This window comes from Patella vulgata, chromosome 8 (assembly GCF_932274485.2).
Source record: "Patella vulgata chromosome 8, xgPatVulg1.2, whole genome shotgun sequence".
NCBI lineage: Eukaryota > Metazoa > Mollusca > Gastropoda > Patellidae > Patella > Patella vulgata.
Genome location: NC_065886.2, coordinates 33,390,710 through 33,406,531, shown reverse-complemented (window position 1 = coordinate 33,406,531; position 15,822 = coordinate 33,390,710). Strand labels below are relative to the sequence as shown.

Sequence of the window (15,822 nt, the reverse complement as noted above, 5' to 3'; positions counted from 1 at the left end):
TTTCGGCCACTTTATTTTGCCAACAAGATGAAATAATTTTTGTTTTCACATTACCCGTCTGCCCGAAAAGTCAGATTGCCCGAAAGTTAGGGGACAGCTGCCCCCCCCCCCCCCCCCCCCCCCGTGGCTCGTACGCCTATGCCTCTGAGTACGACAAACAAATAATGAAATGAAATAAAATGGAGGTTTAACGTTCTACGTCTCTATACCGACTGGAGTTATAGACACATACTTTTCCCATACAGTATGCTATTAACGAAATGCTGCCCGTGGGAAAACATAGAAAGAGTTCTGAAAAACAACATGTGTTGGATCTCAACACAAGTACTTGTGTTAAAACTAATCTACACAAGTACTTGTGTTAAAACTAATCTACACAAGTTATGTGTTGTTTTGCATTGCATTAACACAAACTTGTGTGTCGATTTATAAAATCTTGTGTTTTTTTCATATCATTAACACAAGTAATGTGTACCTTCCAAGATTTGTTTTCTTTTTTAAAAAAAAACTCCATACAAAGTCTGAATTCGGGAGTCGTCAAGTTTTAAGAAAAGTAATAAAGGGCTTAATTCACATCTCGAAAATCACATGCTGTTCTTCACTGGAAGGGTGTGAGTACCAATTAATCAGACAATTGCCAGACAGACTTGAATGTTAATTGATGTTAAGTTGTCTGTATAGTTAAAATGTCTGTCTTTTTTTATTGACCCAATAAACTGATAGATCAAATGAATATATAGTGTACATGTGATTTTCAGCACCCTGGTGTTTTCGAAAATTGATTCAATGTACAATGAACAAAAAAAACGAGTAAAACTCTTAATAATGTAATTGGTTGATGTAATCGAAATTGGACAGTATTGGTTAACTGAAAAGTAACCAATCAAATTTAATTGATCATCCACGTGTATCTCATAATCGACTTATTGATATAATGGTTCTCCAAGTTATCTATACTTTTTGTCTGCGATATCACTTCGGTGGAAGCGGACGTAAAATACAACTAACTAAGAAGAAGTATCTATACTTTAGTCATTGCGACAAATTCTTTCTTTGATATTATATCAGCGACATTCAGTTAGATAGATGTAGTGAAGTTAGCATCAACAGGGTGCTTTATAGCCGTGATATTTTAAAAAAAATTATAATGGTCACATAGAATACCAGACCGCAGGTTTGTAAATTTTTACAAAAAATAAAACCGTGTATTTAATTTAGCATGTATATATTGCTTCTATGTATATAATAATTCGTTTCGTCTAAAACAGTCAGATTTAGAACTACTGCCACTGACTGCACCGGAAGTCTACTTATATAATGGCGCCACAAAGAAAATTCAGCAATCTAATGAATCTGTCTTAATTTTTCTGAAATCGTGCTTAATTATTATTAGCTAATCGGCGCTACACCGTTGTTCAAATACTTATAATTGCAAGAAACCCCCGACTAGGACCAGCAGGTAAGAATCTGTCTTGATTTTATAGTAATACCCGGTTGCAATTATTGGCCGCCATCTTTGATTTTTATAGACGTTCGGGCAAAAGGAAAAATGTATATCCAGACATGGACTATAGCTAGATACTAACTTTTGTGTTAGTTGTTTAGTTGAAATGTAATCTTATTTCTGTAAAAGAAAAAAACAACAACAAACAAATCAGCCTTTTTTATATATCAATGTCATCAATGTGTAGGCCTAATATTAGACTTTCAATGATTCAGAAGTTTCTCTACAGTTTCGTTATTTTTTTTTCCAGTCATTGATGTTAGCATGTACTACACAAAGAAAAACAGGTAACAGAATTTCATTTCCTTTTAATATATTTTTTTAATAATGGCCAATAATTGTTATTGTATGTAACACGAAAAGTATTTATCTCTGTAGAGAGAGGGCGAGTAAATGGGGTTTAAAGTTCACTAAATTCACTTGACACAAACTCTGCCATTCATTTCCTATTAAATTCGTGGAATCAAGTAGGTCCATGCTATATATATGTCCTAGAATCAAGTAGGACAGGTAGTCTTCTTCCGTTTCCGCCCTTTTTCTGAACACTGTCTCATTCTATTGCCATCTGTGTATGTTGTGTTATATTAATTCTGCATAATTAACTCTAGTTAACCTAGTTAACTCTATAATAATAAATGAATTTAATATATAAATAAATAAATAAAATATAAATAAACCAATAATATATTTGTAGTTTAATATGTTTTATCTTATCATTACAGGCAAAGCATGACTTCATCATGAAGCCAAAGGAAATGTTTTTACCAAGGCACGTTCCTCAATAGCGGAGAGAGTTTTATCCAGTGTCGGTTCTGCAGAAGAACCCATTCATAGCAGACCACCCATTGCAGCACTTGTAAGGTCGCGATAAAGAACCCGACAGACTCTGCGACCAAAAGATCCCACTGACGTGTCGTCAAGCATAAGTACTCATGCAATTAAATACCCATGTATATAAGAATTTATTAACATGTAATTAAATGTACAATTTTATTTATTTATTAACATGTACTTAAATGTACTTTTTTATTTATTTTTTGTTTTAGCTTGACGAAGATTTCATCGATCATAGTGCACCGGGATTTTATCAAAAAAGAGTAAAAGTTGGGAAAAGGCGCCATCACATTTTTAGTACTGATAGACAGATGCAACTACTCGCACGCGCAAAAACTTGGTATATGGATGTAATTTTCGGGTGGTGAACAAGCCATGGTCTCAGCTGTTTTCCATCCACGCCTTCATTAAGACTGGAGAGACCACCCGACAGTTACCATTGGTGTTTTGTGTAATGTCGGGTAAAAGCCAAGAAGACTATTATAAGGTAAATAGCACTTACTGATTGAATTACTATTAATAGTAAAAAAGGACTATTATTTGGGACCTTGAAATTGTCACAAATGGGTCGCACTAACAGCGACATTTGTTTCAGGCATATTTGTTTCATCGGTGACACGTCTGGTGTCATGTGAATGCAACGACAACAGCCTGGTTGATTGATTTGTTGATTGGAGTTCAGATGTCTACATTAAAATCGACCACTTTCAGGTTGCCGTATTCACGGCCAGGCAAGACTGACTTGAAATTTCTAGAAATTTTTCTGGGGGAGACAGGCCCCAACAAATCCCCCGACGGTGCGTTTCATGACTTTGGCGCAAGACGGTGACCTTGAAGCGACGTCGAAAACCATTTAATAGACATAGTAAAAGTCATATCTTACGAAATTATCGCTGGTCTTGTCAGAAAATGTTATTTTATATATGACCAGTTTGTGTTTGAAAAATTTAATTATTTATTCTCCCACCATTAAAGCACACTAATTACGAAATATCGCTCTCAGAAACTTCATGGTTTCTTTTGCAATTTGTTTGGGGTAAGACGTTATATAAATAATATCAATCTGTCTACCACACATATTTAACAGATACAAATGCATGTTATTCCACAGGTAGACAAACAGGGCCTCCTTTGAAGGGACTCAGTGAAGGGAACGCGGTTGGTTTAGAGTTTGTCTGACCCCTTTGAATATTTGCGTCTCATCTCCAATGAAAACAATCATGTTGCTCTCATGCTGTTCTCAACCAGAATCAAACATATATCGTACCTGAGATTTGTTAGCATGTTCCACACAACCCAACATTTATCGGCACCGGGATTAAGGGTGTATATCTTTGTTTCTAACGCTTATTGGGAATACGCCACGGAAACTACAATAAAAAATTATTTACAAAAACATTCTAAAGAGGGAAAACTGACATATTTCAAGCTTTACTGTATTTAAAGAAATTATTTAAATCAGCCGGCTGAAACCCCGTCTCTGCTATTTGTTCAGTCATTCTTTAGGTATAGTGCCAGTTTCCACCGACAATGATATTGCAAACAAGTGTCCAATCTATAAAAGCATACATTCCTACAAAATGTTTCTTTAGTCAAGTGAAACAATAAATTCATAACTATGTGAAGGTGTGGAGAGTAAATTCGTGGTAACAAGTGTGAATAGGCTAATGTGACATAGAACAAGGTCACATTGATGTTGACAAATACGTAAGATGAAATGAACATCAACTAAAAAGATATGTAATGTGATTCAGCTGCAAGGTGATATATGCATATATGCAGCATAGATAATTAAAACTTCTATTCAAGTTAAACCAACTGTATCTATTTATTTAAGTCTTACGTCGAGCTGAATACATTTTATGATTTATTGTCATCTATTGGTGGTTAACAGTGTGTAACTAAAAACTAAAATTGGATCTTATTATTGCCAATGATATAATGTACATGTAATAGCAAGTGTATATATATTTTTTGTTCATTCTGTACACAGTAACATATCTGAGAACCATATTATTATCATTTCTGCCCAAGGCTCCCTGTGCCTTATAGTTAGCAGTGATACAAGGCAATTACCAATTTTCCATGTTCTTGGCCTGAAGAAATAAAATAATAAAAGTCAAGTTTTTATTATTATGCAAGTGGAAAAATACAATTATTCATAGTATGATTTGAATAAATACAACTGATTTGAAGTTGGAATTATTATTTGTCTAAGATGACTGAGCATTTACAAGTTGAAATAGCTACTCTTCATCAAGAAAATACATGAATATTTTTCCCAATTCACCTGGATTTTATTGTAGGTCTTTGTACGTGAAATAGCTTTATTTAACGTCCGCTACCACCGAAGTGATATTGCAGAAAATTAACAAATTCGGATTCCCTTTTAAAGGAAATTGACTGCACTATCGCTGGATTGTATTATATAGGTCATGTCAGTTTTTTTTCAAAATGGCGCCCAGAACACAAAACAAACATTGCAATTCAGGGCTGACTGGTGTCGAGGCTGTATCCTAAGAATGATTTTTTGAATATTTAATCACACAGAAACACAAGTATGCACATGCAGTTATGATATAATATTAAATTAGCTTACCTCAAATACCTCGAAATATACTGTTTGGTCAGTTTGTCCGCCCGCCATATTTCTATTAGTCACACATCCTTCGGCCAATTAAAATGGACCTGTATTTTGTTTTAACCGAAACGAAAAATTTGCGTTATAAATAGTTAACGAGCTTGATTGACCGACCACTGCTAATGTTTTTTCGTGAAACGGTATAACTGAAATCAACACACGGCCGCCATTCTCGATGATTGACAACTCCCGTTTTTCCTCATCCACCAAAGAACCGTTAGGTTTCTTTGAACATACTGTAATAACATTGGGATTATCAGTTAATCAGCTTTAATTATCCCGCTTTGATCGTTTCCATTTCTTATATTTTCCACAAAAAAACTTTGCCTTGTACGCACTAATTTATCAATTGGTATTGCCATCTACAACAAGCATGTCAACGTGCAGCTCACGGATTATCGTTAACAATTTCTAGGGGCTTGTAAAAAAAGATTGCATGTCGTGTAAATATTTATTTTGTTTTTTGTGTAGGTCATTTTCAAATAAATTCATCAGCATATTATTCGTTTTAAATAAATATAAAACTTTTATGAGAAACGATGATTATCAAAGAACCGTAAGTGCAACTAATGTTTTATCGTTTGGTTGAGCCTTTTACTAACCACGTGTTTCATGTTAATAAATATTTTCTTTCGTGTTTTGTTTGAATTGGCCTATTTCTAATAAATTATCCCGAGTCCCAAACGTCGTTAACCCGAGTCCCAAACGACGTATACCAAAGTCCCAAACGTCATATACCGGAGTCCCAAATGACGCGAGTCCCAAATGACGTGAGTCCCAAATGACATGTAATCAACCTAGAGTTGTTGTTAGTGTTTGTCGGATAGATCCTTTATACTTACTGGCGCTAGGTAATTTCGAGGCTAATATTGTTCAATTTTATTTGAATGATTTGCTTGCGCGTACCGTAGGAGTGTATTAGAAACAGTGTTTGCGCAGGTTCGAGAACGGCTGAAGAACATGAAAACACTTTCGTGAGTCTCGAACATGAGAGAACGGTATCCATGGTAACAAGATGAATTAAATTTATACAATCTGTTACGATAACTTGTTTAGTATTTACTTCGCTATTAAGCATAATTTTGATAAATTATGACACCGTTTTACTCCTTTTCAATTCTTTGGATGACGATTACATCACCTTTTGATACGCCCTCGTCCGTAGGTTTGTCCGTCGTCTACAGAACTGATTATTTTGAAATTGATATGTTGTTTATTTTAATGAGATGAATCCTATTTAATTTCAATAATTTCTGTTAGTTTCTTCTGGAGTTATGGCCCTTGTTTCACTTTGTGAAATTCATTTGAATCTTTTAAATTAGTGAAACGAAGACGTCTATTAAATTTCTGCGATTTCTGTGAATTATGTCTAGAGTTGTGGCCCTTGTTTCACTTTTTCGAACCTTGTGAACGCGCGAACAACAAAATTATCATCCGATTTGTATGAAAATTGTATGCATTATTTAAATTAGTAAAACACAAAACAAAAAAATCTGTCAAATTTCAACAATTAAGGCCCTTGTTTCAGTTTGTAGAACCTTTGTAAACCCACAAACGTCGAAAATTATAACCTTGTATTAAATTTTCTTGTAAATGCCCACATTACCTACAAAAGAATGAATATGCGACAATCCCTGTTGACTGCGCAAACGATCAAACTGCTGTGGGCATATGTTTCGTTGCCTTGCAACCTAACTTACTTGATGTTATACTGGCCACATACTACATCCAATTTTCGAACGGTATTAAACTTTTAAATTAATAAATGCACCCATGATGCTGTTTTCTCAGCAGTTATCGATGCGTCGACCTTTGTAAACCCACAAACGACGAAAATTATAATCTTGTATAAAATTTTCTTGTAAATGCCCACATTACCTACAAAAGAATGAATATGCGACAATCCCTGTTGACTGCGCAAAACGACGAAAATTATAATCTTGTATGAAATTTTCTTGTAAATGCCCACATTACCTACAAAAGAATGAATATGCGACAATCCCTGTTGACTGCGCAAACGATTAAACTGCTGTGGGCATATGTTTCGTTGCCTGGCAACCTAACTTACTTGATGTTATACTGACCACATACTACATCCAATTTTCGAACGGTATTAAACCTTTAAATTAATAAATGCACCCATGATGCTGTTTTCTCAGCAGTTATCGATATGTCGACCATGTTTGTTCTCCCTCACACCAGCTATGAGGTAGTGTGGGATTTGAGAACGGGAATGTGTTCGTGAACGCATTCCAGACTGCTCAAGTCCGACAAGAACCCATTCTCCATCCGTTCTCTGCACCGGAACACTGTTTCGAATACACCCTAGGGGTATTTAGCAAAGGGAGGAAACCGGAGGACCAGGAGAAAACCCACAAGGCTGGACAGGCGACCCTATTCCTAGTCACATTCAAGTGGGGAATCACATAATAATGGCCTATTTCAAATAAGATATTTGCATATAAAGAAAGTAGGCTTACAGCCTCTTTCAAATGTGATATTTGCATATAAAGAAAGTACAAACTTAAATCGTCAGTGCTGGATAAACTAGCCAAAGGATTTGGCTGAATCAATTGGCGCTAAACTTCACCTAGTTTATCCACTGACATACGCCCGAATCAAACATGTTTGATATATTTGGCCAAATTGTATTTGAGTGGTGTGTCCGCTTCGCCGAAGCATTCGTCTGATTTTAGAATTCATTAGCCAATCACCACTCATTCATATCGAGTGGGTATTGCAAACTTGCAGTCGAACTGTGACACGGGTGCTACAGCCAACAAATTCCAACTACCATACTATCGGCTTAAATGCACGCCAATGGGACCTCAGGTTTTGTGTTCCATTGAAACGACTAGAAATGAAATGAAATGGGGTTTAACGTCCTACTGTTTTGCTCCGAACTGGGCTAATGAAGACAGGCATACACCACACAGTGTGCTATGAGGGAAATTTTGCCCGGACAGCGGCACTGCGGTGTATCGAATTCCAACTGTCAAGGGATCTTTTACGTGCACGCCAACGTGTACACGGGACCTCGTTTTTTCATTTCATCTGAATGACTAGACAGCTGTCCTTGTCAGGCCCTCCGTCCTGCATCACTGACATGGGGGAACCACGCCGGGAAATCTGGGTGAACACCCGACCTTCAGGCTAGCGAGCCAGCGTCTTACCCACTTAGCCACCATGACGACTAGGCATGGAATCCATGCTGAAAAATTCAAATGAGCTTTCTCGGTCAACACTGGGAGCCAACCCGCAACCTCCCGGGTACCAAGCCAGTGCCTTACACACTAAGCCACATGACTCTCTTCTAATTACTGTGACAGTCCAGTCACATGACAAACAAGGGTTATTAAAACAGATTTTCAAGGCTTGGGTAAGATCTTCGGGATTCAAATGGTTTTAGAAATCACACAGTTTGTATATGGTAAGGTATCTTAAACGGTTTATTACATGTCACATATTCATATTTTTCAGTTTCCATATTAGATGCCATAGCAAATCAAAGATCATATAATAAAATAAGTCAAAAAACCCAAATATGGAAAAAGAAAGAGCTGAAGAAATGGTGATTTGAGCACCTATGCTTTCTCATAGGTGTTTTTGGAGGGTGAGTGTTCAATTCTAATAGAAAAGATTGTTGTTATGGTATTTTAGAATCTCACCATAATGTGTTTGGCACAATATATCCCGGTTGGAGCTGATGTGACATAAACCTCCATTTCATTTTATTGTTTTGAAATTTAAAATTCAGTTTAGTATAGTAAATTTGTACACGTACATGTATGTGCACAAACAGAATCTTACTTATGTCCAGATACATGTAGATATGACTGTCTCATCTGTGGGGGACCACGGTGGCCAAGTGGGTTAGACACTGGCTCGCATATTTTAAGGTCGCAGGTTTGCAGTAAGACATTGCAGTACGGAGGACTGGGCTAATGAAGTTGGGCATATGCCATACAGTGTGCTACGAGAGAAATTTTGCCGGGTACCGTGACCTTAAGGCCTTCTCTTGTATCAAATTCTAACTGCCAGGGTAGCTTTTACATGCACGCCAATGTGTACATGGGACCACGCTTTTTTGTTCGATCTGAATGACTAGACAGCTGTCCTTGTCAGGCCCTCCGTCCTGCATCACTAACAAGAGGAAACCACGCCGGAAAATCTGGGTGAACTTTCTCGGCCAATGCAGGGATCGAACACCCGACCTCCAGGCTAGCGAGCCAGCGTCTTACCCACTTAGCCACCATGACGACTAGACAGGGAATCCATGCTGAAAAATCCAAATGAGCTTTCTCGGTCAACACTGGGAGCAAACCCGCAACCTCCCGGGTAGCAAGCCAGTGCCTTACACACTAAGCCACATGGCTCTCTTTTAATTACTGTGACTCTCCAGTCACATGACAAACAAGGGTTATTAAAACAGATTTTCACGGTTTAGGTAAGATCTTCGGGATTAAAATGGTTTTAGATATCACACAGTTTGTATATGGTAAGGTATCTTAAACAGTTAATTACATGTCACATATTCATATTTTTCAGTTTCCATATTAGATGCCATAGCAAATCAAAGATCATATAATAAAATAAGTCAAAAAACCAAAATATGGGAAAAGAAAGAGCTGAAGAAATGGTGATTTGAGCACCTATGATTTCTCATAGGTGTTTTTGGAGGGTGAGTGTTCAATTCTAATAGAAAAGATTGTTGTTGTGGTATTTTAGAATCTCACCATAATGTGTTTGGCACAATATAGCCCGGTTGGAGCTGATGTGACATAAACCTCGATTTCATTTTAATATTTTGAAATTTAAAATTCAGTTTAGTATAGTAAAACTGTACACGTACATGTATGTGCACAGACAGAATCTTACTTATGTCCAGATACATGTAGATATGACTATCTCATCTGTGGGGACCCATGGTGACCAAGTGGGTTAGACACTGGTTCGCATATTTTAAGGTCGCGGGTTTGCAGTAAGACGATGCAGTACGGGGGGCCTTACAAGGACAGCTGTCTAGTCGTTCAGATTGAACAAAAAAACGCGGTCCCGTGTACACATTGGCGTGCATGTAAAAGAGCCCCTGGCAGTTAGAATTTGATACAAGAGTAGGCCTTAGGATCACGGTACCCAGCAAAATTTCTCTCGTGGCACACTGTATGGCATATGCCCAACCTCATTAGCCCAGTCGAAGCTGAACAGTAGGACGCCAAACCCCATTTCATTTCATTTTTTTCATTTTGTCTCATCTGTGACAAAGCAAACCAACACATTACAATACAATTTAATTAAATTAAAACTTTCGTCTATTTAAATATTGAATCGATTTAAGTCAACTAAAACATAGTATGTTTTTTTTCTCAGTTAACTACATCAGAAAGATCAAGACAGTTGGAAATGGCTATTCATATTATGGAAACTTTTTCTCACAGAGCTTAATAATCAGGTAAAATGTAAGTAACATACATATTTGTATTTTTAATCATCACCTAGTTCTATACACTTGATTGGTAATCTAGTTATTCTTCTTGGGGCAATGCCTAGGACTCTCCTATTCAAGTCTTGGCATTCTTGATTTTTGACAATCACATCCATTGATTTTCTTCAAGTTGTGATAGACCCTATGTGTATTTTTACAGTAAATAGCAGTATAAAAATGGACAATATTTTACTTTTCAAATAGATTTTAATAGGTAATATCCAATTTGTTGTCGATGGAAATAAAATATAATAATCTGCCTGGGTCTGTTACTGGACAAGACACAATAAGTGTTACCCAAAGATGAAACAAAATAGAGACTCAGTCTCGATGTGGCAAAATAAATTGTTTATTTAAACATTGTGAACCATAAATAGTAAGAAAGTATTCTTATTGCCTACTTTTTATTTTTTAGGCTGGAAGATTTATTGATGTATGATAACAACAAGAGATCCCAAGCATCAATTTATTTTATAATTCTGGAAAAGAATGCATTTGACCCAATTTTTGAATATTTTTTTTTGTTTTTACTGTTAAATATTCATCCCAAACACAATTAGATTTTAATTCTCTACAGAAATTTATGTATAATATAGAATGTAAAGTGACATATAAATCACTTAGAATTTGGTCGGAAATCATAAAGTATTTAATAGGCATAGTCTAGAAACCAAATGTAGATCAAATATACCCAGAATTACAAAAAACCTTGACCTACATTAAGGTGACTTTCCCTTGCTTATGAAATGAAATAGGGTTTAATATCCTACTTTTCTGTGTTATTATGGTGATTCTGCCCTACAACCTACTCTTATATCAAATATTTCAACTGTCAAGGGTTGTTTAAAGGGAACCCAGGAGGGCCGAATGGTTAACACACGCACATTGCATCAGAAGGGTCTGTCATTGAGTCAGATAATTCAATTGTCAAGGTTCTTTAAAGTAAACGCAGTGGGGGTAGTTTCAATTCTGGGCTTATACCCAATTATCCCTTGCCATGTCCTACACTACTGACGTGTGGGAACTATGTCGGAAAATCCAGTTGAAATTTCTCGGCCAATGCACTCACTGAACTACAGTGGCTCCTCCTTGCTTTTGACTTGTGATTATTTATATATATTTTGTACATATTATTTAATGTTTGCAATTTTCTCTGATATTTTTTTATTTTTCAATCTTGTAATCTTGATGCTTTGCTCCTTTTATGTACAAAATATTCATTTTGTTTGTTGTTTTTTTTTTAACGAGGAAAAGGTTCTACATCATTTTATTACTCCTGCAAAATAGTGCATTTTTCTTTTGTTAGTTTTCTGGGTATGCTAGTTATTTCTAGATGCCTCACAAATCACTTGTAATATGACTTTGTAGCACTTTTCAGGTTCTGAAAGTATTTCAATTTAGTGCATAATTAATCTAATTAGGGCTTGGTTTGGATGTTATTAAATTTAGATATATTTGAATTATATATTTTTGGGGTATGGGGTAGGGATCTTTCTTTTCTCAGTTCTTGTTTTCGGGTAAAGAAAAAATTAAATAGCTATTTTGTATTTTGTGATGTGGGGTGGAGGGGGGCAAAGTATAACAAAAATTTTATTAGTATTAGAATTATATCTCTGTTTTTCTGTTAACATTTCAAATGATGTCTATTTAGTTTTGATTTGGTGGTGTTAATTTACTTTTTCCTATCATTTTATGAATACATGATAATTTAACAAATAAAATTATTGTTACCTCATTTATCAAACTTTACAGGTTAAACAGAGCAAAAGGGGTGGGGGGCTGCATGGGAAAGATTGCTAAATTGAGGGAAAATAAAACACAAGTTTTTGTTGGTGGTTATACACAAGTTTTTATGAAACCACACAAGTTTCAGAAATTTCAACACAAGTTTCAGAAATTTCGACACAAGGGAGGAAACCGGAGGACCAGGAGAAAACCCACAAGGCTGGACAGGCGACCCTATTCCTAGTCACATTCAAGTGGGGAATCACATAATAATGGCCTATTTCAAATAAGATATTTGCATATAAAGAAAGTAGGCTTACAGCCTCTTTCAAATGTGATATTTGCATATAAAGAAAGTACAAACTTAAATCGTCAGTGCTGGATAAACTAGCCAAAGGATTTGGCTGAATCAATTGGCGCTAAACTTCGCCTAGTTTATCCACTGACATTTGCCCGAATCAAACATGTTTGATATATTTGGCCGAATTGTATTTGAGTGGTGTGTCCGCTTCGCCGAAGCATTCGTCTGATTTTAGAATTCATTAGCCAATCACCACTCATTCATATCGAGTGGGTATCGCAAACTTGCAGTCGAACTGTGACACGGGTGCTACAGCCAACAAATTCCAACTACCATACTATCGGCTTAAATGCACGCCAATGGGACCTCAGGTTTTGTGTTCCATTGAAACGACTAGAAATGAAATGAAATGGGGTTTAACGTCCTACTGTTTTGCTCCGAACTGGGCTAATGAAGACAGGCATACACCACACAGTGTGCTATGAGGGAAATTTTGCCCGGACAGCGGCACTGCGGTGTATCGAATTCCAACTGTCAAGGGATCTTTTACGTGCACGCCAACGTGTACACGGGACCTCGTTTTTTCATTTCATCCGAATGACTAGACAGCTGTCCTTGTCAGGCCCTCCGTCCTGCATCACTGACAAGGGGGAACCACGCTGGGAAATCTGGGTGAACTTTCTCGGCCAATGCAGGGATCGAACAGCCGACCTCCAGGCTAGCGAGCCAGCGTTTTACCCACTTAGCCACCATGACGACTAGGCATGGAATCCATGCTGAAAAATTCAAATGAGCTTTCTCGGTCAACACTGGGAGCGAACCCGCAACCTCCCGGGTACCAAGCCAGTGCCTTACACACTAAGCCACATGACTCTCTTCTAATTACTGTGACAGTCCAGTCACATGACAAACAAGGGTTATTAAAACAGATTTTCAAGGCTTGGGTAAGATCTTCGGGATTCAAATGGTTTTAAATATCACACAGTTTGTATATGGTAAGGTATCTTAAACAGTTTATTACATGTCACATATTCATATTTTTCAGTTTCCATATTAGATGCCATAGCAAATCAAAGATCATATAATAAAATAAGTCAAAAAACCCAAATATGGAAAAAGAAAGAGCTGAAGAAATGGTGATTTGAGCACCTATGCTTTCTCATAGGTGTTTTTGGAGGGTGAGTGTTCAATTCTAATAGAAAAGATTGTTGTTATGGTATTTTAGAATCTCACCATAATGTGTTTGGCACAATATATCCCGGTTGGAGCTGATGTGACATAAACCTCCATTTCATTTTATTGTTTTGAAATTTAAAATTCAGTTTAGTATAGTAAATTTGTACACGTATATGTATGTGCACAAACAGAATCTTACTTATGTCCAGATACATGTAGATATGACTGTCTCATCTGTGGGGGACCACGGTGGCCAAGTGGGTTAGACACTGGCTCGCATATTTTAAGGTCGCGGGTTTGCAGTAAGACATTGCAGTACGGAGGACTGGGCTAATGAAGTTGGGCATATGCCATACAGTGTGCTACGAGAGAAATTTTGCCGGGTACCGTGACCTTAACGCCTTCTCTTGTATCAAATTCTAACTGCCAGGGTATCTTTTACATGCACGCCAATGTGTACATGGGACCACGCTTTTTTGTTCAATCTGAATGACTAGACAGCTGTCCTTGTCAGGCCCTCCGTCCTGCATCACTAACAAGAGGAAACCACGCCGGAAAATCTGGGTGAACTTTCTCGGCGAATGCAGGGATCGAACACCCGACCTCCAGGCTAGCGAGCCAGCGTCTTACCCACTTAGCCACCATGATGACTAGACAGGGAATCCATGCTGAAAAATCCAAATGAGCTTTCTCGGTCAACACTGGGAGCGAACCTGCAACCTCCCGGGTAGCAAGCCAGTGCCTTACACACTAAGCCACATGGCTCTCTTTTAATTACTGTGACTCTCCAGTCACATGACAAACAAGGGTTATTAAAACAGATTTTCACGGTTTAGGTAAGATCTTCGGGATTAAAATGGTTTTAGATATCACACAGTTTGTATATGGTAAGGTATCTTAAACAGTTAATTACATGTCACATATTCATATTTTTCAGTTTCCATATTAGATGCCATAGCAAATCAAAGATCATATAATAAAATAAGTCAAAAAACCAAAATATGGGAAAAGAAAGAGCTGAAGAAATGGTGATTTGAGCACCTATGATTTCTCATAGGTGTTTTTGGAGGGTGAGTGTTCAATTCTAATAGAAAAGATTGTTGTTGTGGTATTTTAGAATCTCACCATAATGTGTTTGGCACAATATAGCCCGGTTGGAGCTGATGTGACATAAACCTCGATTTCATTTTAATATTTTGAAATTTAAAATTCAGTTTAGTATAGTAAAACTGTACACGTACATGTATGTGCACAGACAGAATCTTACTTATGTCCAGATACATGTAGATATGACTATCTCATCTGTGGGGACCCATGGTGACCAAGTGGGTTAGACACTGGTTCGCATATTTTAAGGTCGCGGGTTTGCAGTAAGACGATGCAGTACGGGGGGCCTTACAAGGACAGCTGTCTAGTCGTTCAGATTGAACAAAAAAACGCGGTCCTGTGTACACATTGGCGTGCATGTAAAAGAGCCCCTGGCAGTTAGAATTTGATACAAGAGTAGGCCTTAGGATCACGGTACCCAGCAAAATTTCTCTCGTGGCACACTGTATGGCATATGCCAAACCTCATTAGCCCAGTCGAAGCTGAACAGTAGGACGCCAAACCCCATTTCATTTCATTTTTTTCATTTTGTCTCATCTGTGACAAAGCAAACCAACACATTACAATACAATTTAATTAAATTAAAACTTTCGTCTATTTAAATATTGAATCGATTTAAGTCAACTAAAACATAGTATGTTTTTTTTCTCAGTTAACTACATCATAAAGATCAAGACAGTTGGAAATGGCTATTCATATTATGGAAACTTTTTCTCACAGAGCTTGATAATCAGGTAAAATGTAAGTAACATACATATTTGTATTTTTAATCATCACCTAGTTCTATACACTTGATTGGTAATCTAGTTATTCTTCTTGGGGCAATGCCTAGGACTCTCCTATTCAAGTCTTGGCATTCTTGATTTTTGACAATCACATCCATTGATTTTCTTCAAGTTGTGATAGACCCTATGTGTATTTTTACAGTAAATAGCAGTATAAAAATGGACAATATTTTACTTTTCAAATAGATTTTAATAGGTAATATCCAATTTGTTGTCGATGGAAATAAAATATAATAATCTGCCTGGGTCTGTTACTGGACAAGA

At 36.9% G+C, this 15,822-nt stretch overlaps 2 long non-coding RNA genes across 3 annotated transcripts; both read left to right on the top strand.

Annotated features, from left to right (window-relative positions):
• Positions 1 to 2,249: 2,249 nt before the first annotated feature.
• On the top strand, positions 2,250 to 12,141 carry LOC126829861 (uncharacterized). Of its 2 annotated transcripts, XR_008789145.1 has the most exons (6): positions 2,250 to 2,430; positions 2,551 to 2,825; positions 8,460 to 8,592; positions 9,528 to 9,660; positions 10,350 to 10,438; positions 10,880 to 12,141. It is a non-coding gene; the product is annotated as an uncharacterized LOC126829861 (long non-coding RNA). The 2 variants fall into 2 exon arrangements; XR_008789144.1 differs by having other exon boundaries at positions 2,250 to 2,825.
• A 1,010-nt stretch (positions 12,142 to 13,151) lies between these two features.
• Positions 13,152 to 15,515, top strand: LOC130013966 (uncharacterized). The gene is made up of 3 exons (XR_008788934.1): positions 13,152 to 13,668; positions 14,604 to 14,736; positions 15,426 to 15,515. It is a non-coding gene; the product is annotated as an uncharacterized LOC130013966 (long non-coding RNA).
• Positions 15,516 to 15,822: the final 307 nt, after the last annotated feature.